The following is an 8,923-nucleotide window of genomic DNA, read 5'->3' as shown; positions in this document are numbered from 1 at the left end:
CCTGATTCATTGTGGTGGTGAAGGTCATGTCCTGAGAAAGAGGAAACAATAGCAATGAGACAGCAGTCACCTTGCAAACACACATGCATTGAGTTTAACACCCCACATTTTGAATACAGGCTTCTCCATTGCCAAAAAATAAAGTGGCAACAGAGCATGTGAGAAATGTTTTTCCATCATCAAAACCCAAAGTCTCAGAACAAAAAAAGAGCATTAAAAATTACCAAGTTAAGTGGGAACCAAAAGCAGAATGTAAAGTAATGTATGCTCTCAATTTCTATCATTCCCACAAGTCCTGCCTCCCACATGGGGTGTTCTGGTTTCTACAGAAAGAACAACAGTTCTGGACTGGGTTGCTGAAACAGAGCTCTTAGGTTGTTAAATATGTTTCTGTCCATCTACCAGAGCACGCTCATCCCTGGTACCTACAATTGCCTAACATCATAATGACACAAAATATGAATTTGGTTTTGTTTTTCATCAAGATCCCAAACTTAATTTCATATAATGGCTTTTTTTCCCTCTAGTGCCTCTCCATCTGTATGACAGATGTACAACTAGCATGTAGTGTCTGCCAAGATAAAGTCACCAAAAGCCACACCAAGCTCTGTTCTTCCCATATCTAACATCAACGGAGGATGATTTTCACAGAGAGAAAGAAACAAAACTAATACAGAATCACTGCTCTCTGCAGGGAAAACCAAGGGAAGCCAAGTCACATCTAAACATATTCTCATTTTGGACACCTGATTTCCATTAGTTTTCAAGCGGTTTTCAGCCAGCTGGCTCGCCAGCGTTCTCCTGCGTTTGTTGCCGCATGCAGCTGTAGACAAGGAGTTTGAAAAGAGACTCACGTGGGAAACTGAGTAGAGTCACGCTAGAGGAGCCAGCACAGCGTAGGCATGTACAAAATGTGGACTTTGCTTTAAGCTTTGAGCGACTTGTCTAAATTGTAAATGAGCTATGCAATGACACGGACAGGCACATGTCTGTATGTATGTGGGTGTTGTTACCTACACAGTCAGTTGACCTATAGAAGTGCACACAAATGCACACACTGTAAAGAACAGTGCTACCTCGGCACTTCAGGATCCTATTTGGCAGACAGTATGGGTTTAAACAACATGCAGCTAAAATGATTTCAGAGAGAAGTTCAGTAGAAGCACTCTCACAAAATGCTCAGAAAGGCATCACTCCTTCTGCAAATGCTGTGATTTTTTTTGGCAGCCCAAACATTTAGTACAAGGAAAGAGCAGAGGTTCGACTTCTCTGCATGGAGTCATTGCCATGCCTTGCCTGTGCTGTTCATGGGAGCTGCTCCAAGAAATTGTATAAAAGCTTCCCCTGCATTTCTGTTTAGCTCCCTATATATTCATGGCATATAATCATGACATGGTCTCTGCAGGCCCTGCCAGAGCATCTTCCTTTTTTCTGACCCCTCTGACATTTGTCACTGCATTTGACATGTTTCCTCTTCCCTTTCTTTATGCTGAATCACACAATGTATTTTGCATGAAGTTAAAAAGGCAGCAGGACATTCTTCCAGGGCTGAAACAATAAAGAAAAAAAAAAATCTCAAAGGCATTCTGATCAGGTTAGAAAGATCCGGAGACTAATGTGCAGGTAGCAGTAAAGAGGAGCATTTGTATCCACAACTGAGGTGTTAATGTGCAGGATAGCTAATACATCTGACAGCCACCAGAAGCACTTAAATGGGTTTTGTAGCTCTTGTTTCAATGCAGGAGTGTCACCACTAATGGTTAAAGTCCAAGAGTACTTTGAGTCTCAGAACCTCCTAGTCTTGAAGTAACTTTCTTGATTACACAAAAATTTGTGTCATGACTGAACGTCATGTTGTCTGAGGCAACGTAAGTGTAGTTCCACAGAGATGTATCTTCTTTTGAAAAGTAGAGGAAAGGGCCTTTTCTTAAATTCTTTAAATATCATGTGTTGGCAGGTTATATTTCAAAGCGACCCCAAACAGAGGAGCAGGAAGCGCAGCAACCTCACCATGCTTTTCCCTTTCTGGTTGCTGCCAAAGTGGATTGAAAAGTCCTCTTAAGAAATTAAATAATAATTGTTTTAATGATCAATAACAGCACTGATCAAACTCCAGATCTCCACAGACTTTACCCATAGCCTTACACCTACTTTTTCAAAAGGTGAAGGTCTGTTCTTGAAGACCAAGCACTGGAAACCTTTTTATTCTCTATTTAAAAGATGCTGAGGCTGTATACTGGGCTCTTTGCCTCCCACAATAACAGGAACAAAGAAGATCACAAACTGAGAAAAGACCTACTGAAGCATCTGTGCTCTTTCACTGATAGACAAAAATTATTTACTCTATGGGATCACTTACATTTAGGAAATAATGACACGAGCTGACAAATCTCACAGACCAGTGACAGACACCTATTTTAGGAAGAATTTATAATCCAGAAAGAGTTTGTGGCAACTAGTCACTGGGTTCCCATTCAGTTTGTAGGATGGATATTTTCTGGGATCACCCTAAGAGAAGGGCAGTGCCCAGAGGCAGGCTGAGCTTTACTTGGATAATTCACACTACTTGTTCCCTTTCGTTTCCACATACGCACAGGCTGATTCACTCTAGACCCTGTTCTTTAACACCCTCTCACTCAAGCTGAGCTGCATTTACTCATATTAGCAGCACCATTTAGCATTTAAACGTGAAATCATGACTTCTCATAAAGATTGCAAACTTGGATTGCTATAATTACCCGTTAGAGTGATGCTGAGAGCTTGAGACAAATACACACATCACATCGAGCCTGTTACAACCCTAGGCCCTTTTAAGCTGACAGCTTTCTGAGACATGCAAGCGAGGTCCAAACACATGACAAATATAAGGCTCCATAAGGCAGAATCTGCAGGGGAGGGAGGGGCAGAGGGAAGATAAACTCGTTCTGGATGTCCTCAAAGTAGCCTGTTAAACTGAGATTTGGACATAAAAACATAGAGTACCCACGAATACAGTTCCTTTCCTCGCTTGTAATTCTCCATAGCACAGTAGTCAATACATTACCTTGCTTTTTCTCCACTCTAAGTAATTTTTGCACTGGAGCTTTTCCTCTATATTCTGCTTGATATTTACTGTAATCTGATTTCCACACCAAACAGTCTATCTCATCAGTTATCCTGATGCTAGCAAGCATCCTTCACTTCTTGCACACTCTAATTTATTATACAGCAGCTCCTCAGCACACACGATTCACCTTGCCATTTTTTGCACTCCTTAGCTCTTTAGTCAGCTCAGATGTTGCATACTTAGCCAGGAATTTAGTCATTTGAGCTCTGCAACTTAAAATAGTAGCTTAAAGTCTTGGATATATTTGTAATATAAATGGTATCTACTCTAGGAAAACAGACCTTTAAGAAGAGCAGCTTAACACCTGCATTTGCCCCTGTGAAAGAACATATAAAGGAAGTGCCTGGCATGTTCAGGTGATGGATTGTGGGCTGAAGGGCAGCAGAGCTTGGATGGGATGCAGAGAAGGGTGAGTTTTTTGTATCTGGCACTAAATGTAGAGAGTCCAGGGCTTGTTAGAGAGCTGAGCTCTAGCAAATAAGAGAATTTATAGCAAATTAGTGATCAGGGCAGTTATGGAGAGGTGATTTCTTATGAAATATGTTGAGTTTCTGGGTGCAGGTATGTGTGCAGCGGGGAGAGAGCCCACACTGGGAGCTGACATCCAGGTCCTTCACTTGGCCTTTACCTGCTCAGAAAGGGAAAACTCCCGAAGTCAACAGCAGAATTTATATGAATGCCAAGGATAAGGAGCAGTACAGGAACACTATAAAAATGCTTTCAAGGGATTTTTAACATTCACCAGAATAATCCCTGTAAAACAGATGGCAGAGCAGTTTAATATTCTGCCTGAAGGACAACTCCTCTAGCAAAACATCCTCACCCCCAGAGCTGCTTCCTGCTGGCAGCAGCTGAAAGATGCCCAGATCCTACAGTGACCATAAGGACACTCAGCAGTCACAAAGCTGGCTGTAAAAAAAAGAATCCTGAGAGGAAATTTGCCTCATTGAAAGGAGAAAAGAAATGGTACAGATAGGTTTTTGTGAAGTTCCAATCTCAGACTCCTAATGAGGATGAATTAATGGATCCATTTGTACACATAAAGGACCAGATTTTTGAGATGCTTAAAAATTCACAGCTCCCACGGGAGCAGTATCCTGGATTTCAGGCAGCCAGCAATTACACGAATATTATTAGACAGACTGAGTACTGTAGCAACGTTGCTAGATGGAGGTGAGGTGTTGCTGAGCATCCCTGGGTCTGTCCCTTGGCTTCTTGGCATTTTTGTGTCCCTCCAGACTGCACATGGAGCAGCACAACCTTAATCTGGTATGAACTGCAGATCAGTTGCTCAAACCCCTTGCAGCTGTGGCTGTGTGAATACACGGCAGCTTGTGCCCCCAAAAGCCTCAATAAACCAGAAACTGGAGAAAAGAGGTCCCTGTGCTCCCCACCTCACAGCTGAGGCCCAGGAAAAGTGCTTTGCCCCGAGTCCTTGTCAGGTTTTCACTGAACTCTTGCAGTCCAGCCTTTTTTCTTTTTAAACCAAGAAAGCTGCTATTTTCCCTCAAGAAAATTTTGAAACTTTCCCTTTTTCCAACTAGAATAAATAACAATTAAAAAAATATCTAAGGAGTTAGTCTGTGACCCCGTAATTCACAAAAATAATACTTTCAGATCAGGTCCATTAAATTTTTTTGATTTTATACTGTAAACGGTTGCCCTTTTCATTAGCACCAAAAAAACAAAAAAAAGCAGGTGCATGGAGAGTTGTTTCAAATTGAAAAACAAATATTTAATTTAAGAAATGCCAGCATGTCAGCTGCTTGATCCATTTTTTATTAGAAACATTTGTTGAAACTGATTTTTTTTCCAAAAAAAAAAAAAACAGGTTTTGAAATACTGGCATTTTCTTATCAACAAAACTCAGAAACTCTCCAATTTTACTCTCATTGATATAATATTATCTCAGGTGCATCTTTAATAAGGCTACATAAAGGAATATAATATAGGAAAAGTAATCCTGCTAGCTGTATGCATATGACTAAAAGTATCTGACCTCGGTGCTGTGAGGCAGAAAAGGGCTTTTCTTCCATAGGGCTATGATTATTCTTTTTTTGCTAACATTAACATTGCTGCTGCAGCCACACGATTCAACATCCAGAAGAGAGCTGAGCAGTATCATCATTTTCCTGGACAGATGGCAAGGCTAGGTTCTTGGCAAGGATCCTGCAGAGGGAAAAGCAGCAAGATCTGGAGATAATATATATGCAAGTGAAGCTGGAACAAGGAAATGTGGGGGGTTGTGATGCAGAGAGGTAGAAACCAAGTGAAATCAGAAGTGAAGGAGCAAGGACAGGGATTAATGGTCCAGATTGTGCTCAGAATAAGAGGGGAAATGGCCAGGAAAGGATGGAAACCCTGATACATTATTGATCGACAAACTGTGGGAAAAAAATGACACCTACTGCTTAATAATGGCAGCAGCTCTCGCCTTCATATCTAAGGATTATAAATCCATCTCAGGCCACCTCTGTTAGAGCTCAACCCTAATCCTTACTAATTCTTGCTTGCCTTGTTGCAGCTCTGTTTCACTGCCAAAATAATAAACAGATGGAGAAATGTCTCAGAGCATAAGATTCTGAAACACTTTCAGAAGAAGGTGGCTGTGGGGATCATAACTCAGTGAAATTAAAAAAAAAAAATTTAAAAAGGAAGAAATAAAATTATTGACTGCTGTTTATGGGGGTGATTGTATCATAATAGGTCACATCTCTTGCAGGTCTTCAGCAGTTCTTACTTTGCTTTTCCATCAAATATCCTAATCAGATAGTGGTGATGAGAAATGAGTCCCTGGGGAACTTCCAGGTAGGATATTCTCAGATCTGAACACCGGCCAGTGAATCAGTGTGATTTAATCAGCTGAAGACCTAGTCTCTGTCCTGGAAATACAGGTCAGCCCTTGAGATGCAAGTTTATATATGATTGTAGACAGGTAAGGAAGGACTATCTACACCATTAGTCCTTCTGATTCCTCCCATTCCTTCTCCAGTCTCACAAGATTGGAAGTAGAATTCGCAGTTAATGTCGAAAATAAGCCACTGTCATCGAGCATTCTTAAGGGATGACTATGTCAGAGTCCCAGGATGGAAACCCCTTGCATCTGGAGGAATGTCCATTCCAGACATAATTTCTTAGGGGTCTTTAATGCTCTTGTTTAGAAACATCAAGGTGGATCTGTGAGTTTTCTAGTTTTCTTAATTAGTGGCAGGGTAGCTGGAAGCAAAAAGGAGCTACTTTGTCATCAAAGACACTGTGCTTATGAATGTGGTCATGTTAATATATGGTTTTCAGGCATTAGGTGTTAATGGCTACAACAATCAATTGTGGCTGCAGATACTTACAGGAGGATAACCGGATCTGGACAACAAGAGATTTAAAAATCAAACTCTGTAGCATGGGCTACCTGAAAAAGAGGGTTTTTTTGAACTCTGGATAGGGGTGTCTTTTGTTGTGGCTTCAGAGAAGAGTGCTGCATTAAATCAAAACTAAGGATAAAAACATGTTTCTCCTGAGACTTTTTTTTTTTATTGTTAAGAAATTATATGATAGATGTGTAGCATGGGTTCAGAAACTCTCCATGGACCTTATTAAGTAGAGCTACCTGTGCCACAGATTCTGTATTAGAAGCTGTGAATGAAAAGAAGAGCAAGATATTTTAAAGTCATTGGCTTGAAATCATCTGGTTCAAAGAACTGGCTTTAAGCAGTATAGATGGCATCTAATGATTGCTGCCCTGTAGCACAGCTAGGGCATGCAGGGGAAAAGTCCTCTGTTCAGTGTAAAAATCATTGATTTGCTCTGAGGTGATGCTGCTGGGATCTCTGGAACAGGACTCATTTATTCACTTTTCCCACACTGTATATTGGAAGGAGATGGTGCTGCTGCAGGCCAGGTATATTGAGAAATGCAGGGAAAACAAAGCTGAAGCAATTTAGTGTGTTACCAGCAGATCAGATTAATTATTTAACAGACAAAGCATTTTAGTTCAAAATTCTCTGCTGCAGACTCTATTGAAATTAAGTCATCTTACAGTTTCTGGATAATCTCTATTGATCTGTGGTGGTTTTTACTCACCTCTGTGTAGGAGCACACTGTGTATGTTTTATTCCATCATGACAAAATACCTACAGTGTAATCTGGTCCTAGAGTCCTTCATTATTTTGCTGCAGCAACACATTTTTCTTTGAAGAGAAGCTATAATGTTTGAAGATGAGGCATTTACAACAGCTCATTAATTTGGGAACATGATATGAACATGAATATGAGTAGTTCTGCTGTGGTTGATTGAACTATTCTGATTTAAGTTAAGTAAGAATCTGGCTGTATTGATCTAAGGTAATTACACTTTTCCATACTAACCCTTCCCAAGAGCACTGTGGGGAGATTTCTGGTTTCCAGCATATCAGGCACTAAAATGCCACAGTCTTACGTCGTGGTGACTTTCACAGCAAGGTGGCTGTGGGGTGAATTTAACTTGTAATCCACCATTCTATGTTATAAACTAAGGGACAGAGAATGCCTCAGATTGTTAAAGGGAGATTATATCTTAAAGCCCGATATTCAGTAGGTGCAGATGCTTTAAAGGTCATATCTAAGACAGTATGTGCTGCAGCAAGCTGGCACGGTGAGTGTGTAGCAGATGAAACAAGGAACAAGTATCATTCAAGCAGAACAAACAGCTTTTCAGAAGTTAAGGAGGCAGACTAGCAAGTTGGGTGTTCGTGAGATACAGAGAGGAATGTCTAACAGTAGGAGTTGGAAAGCAATGGCTTAGCAGCACAGAGCTATATAAGGAGGGACAGACTACACATTAGGATTCCAGGGAAAGGCCATAAAAGGTCAATTTGACAAGCTGAATGTGGATAATGAGTTGAGACAGATGGTATAAGAATATGGTAGCTAATAAATAATGAACAGACTTGCTTCGAGGAGCAAAAGCAGGGAGAAATCACAGCTGAGAGTTTTGTCAGAAGGGAGGTGGTGAAGGGGAAAAGAACAAAACCATGGAGGATGGGGGAGAATCACAGCAGGAGGAATGGTGGGAGAGGAATGTCTGGTTTCAAGAGCCAGAGTTTTGTGGAGATGATAAGTTACCCACAGAAAACTTAGAAATGCATATCCCTGAACTGGAATTTGGCCATCTTATTGAGATTAACAATCTTTCAACTGAGAAAATGCTCATGGTTTCTGAACTTTTCCTAGATCTCTATTCCCTCTTTTCCTCCTCTCCCATTATCATAGTACCTAAGCAGCCTGCAGTGCTCCCAGCTCCCACAAAAGGCTGGGAAAAGTTCTTAGGTTTGTTTAGCACATCATGGCCTGAGGCAGAGAGAGACTAAAACTTCATCTGAGCATGGAAAGGAAAATGCTGTGGCTGTGTCTCACACTCCCAGGGCACCTGTAGAGCATCAAGCTGAGGCATCCTTCCGACCTTCACACCCAGCTGCCTTTGACATGATGACCAAGGTGAAGGTGGTAATTGCTGCTCCACAAATCTTTTCCTGATGCAGAGCTAAGGCACAAACCCTGACCTGGATAACAAGGGAATACTCTGAGACCTCCCAATGTAGATGGAAATCAAGAAGCCTGCCCAAGATCACCTGGGGAAGCCATCTTGGTGCCAAACATTTAGCACAGGTTTCTGTAATGTCCTTGTCCTTTTGAATACCATAGAGAGCTCGAGTCTTTGGGGTTCTGCTTATTAATAAACCAACCTCTCTATCAGCATTGCACCTGGCATTATAAACCAATAGGTAATTTAGTGCTAATTTAGAAACAATGGTGCCCTGATGCCCTTTAATGAGTTTGAGCATT

Source organism: Streptopelia decaocto (genome assembly GCF_964273445.1).
Source record: "Streptopelia decaocto genome assembly, chromosome: 9".
NCBI classification, from domain to species: domain Eukaryota; kingdom Metazoa; phylum Chordata; class Aves; order Columbiformes; family Columbidae; genus Streptopelia; species Streptopelia decaocto.
The sequence above is the reverse complement of the archived record's forward strand: the minus strand, read 5'-3'. Positions refer to the sequence as shown.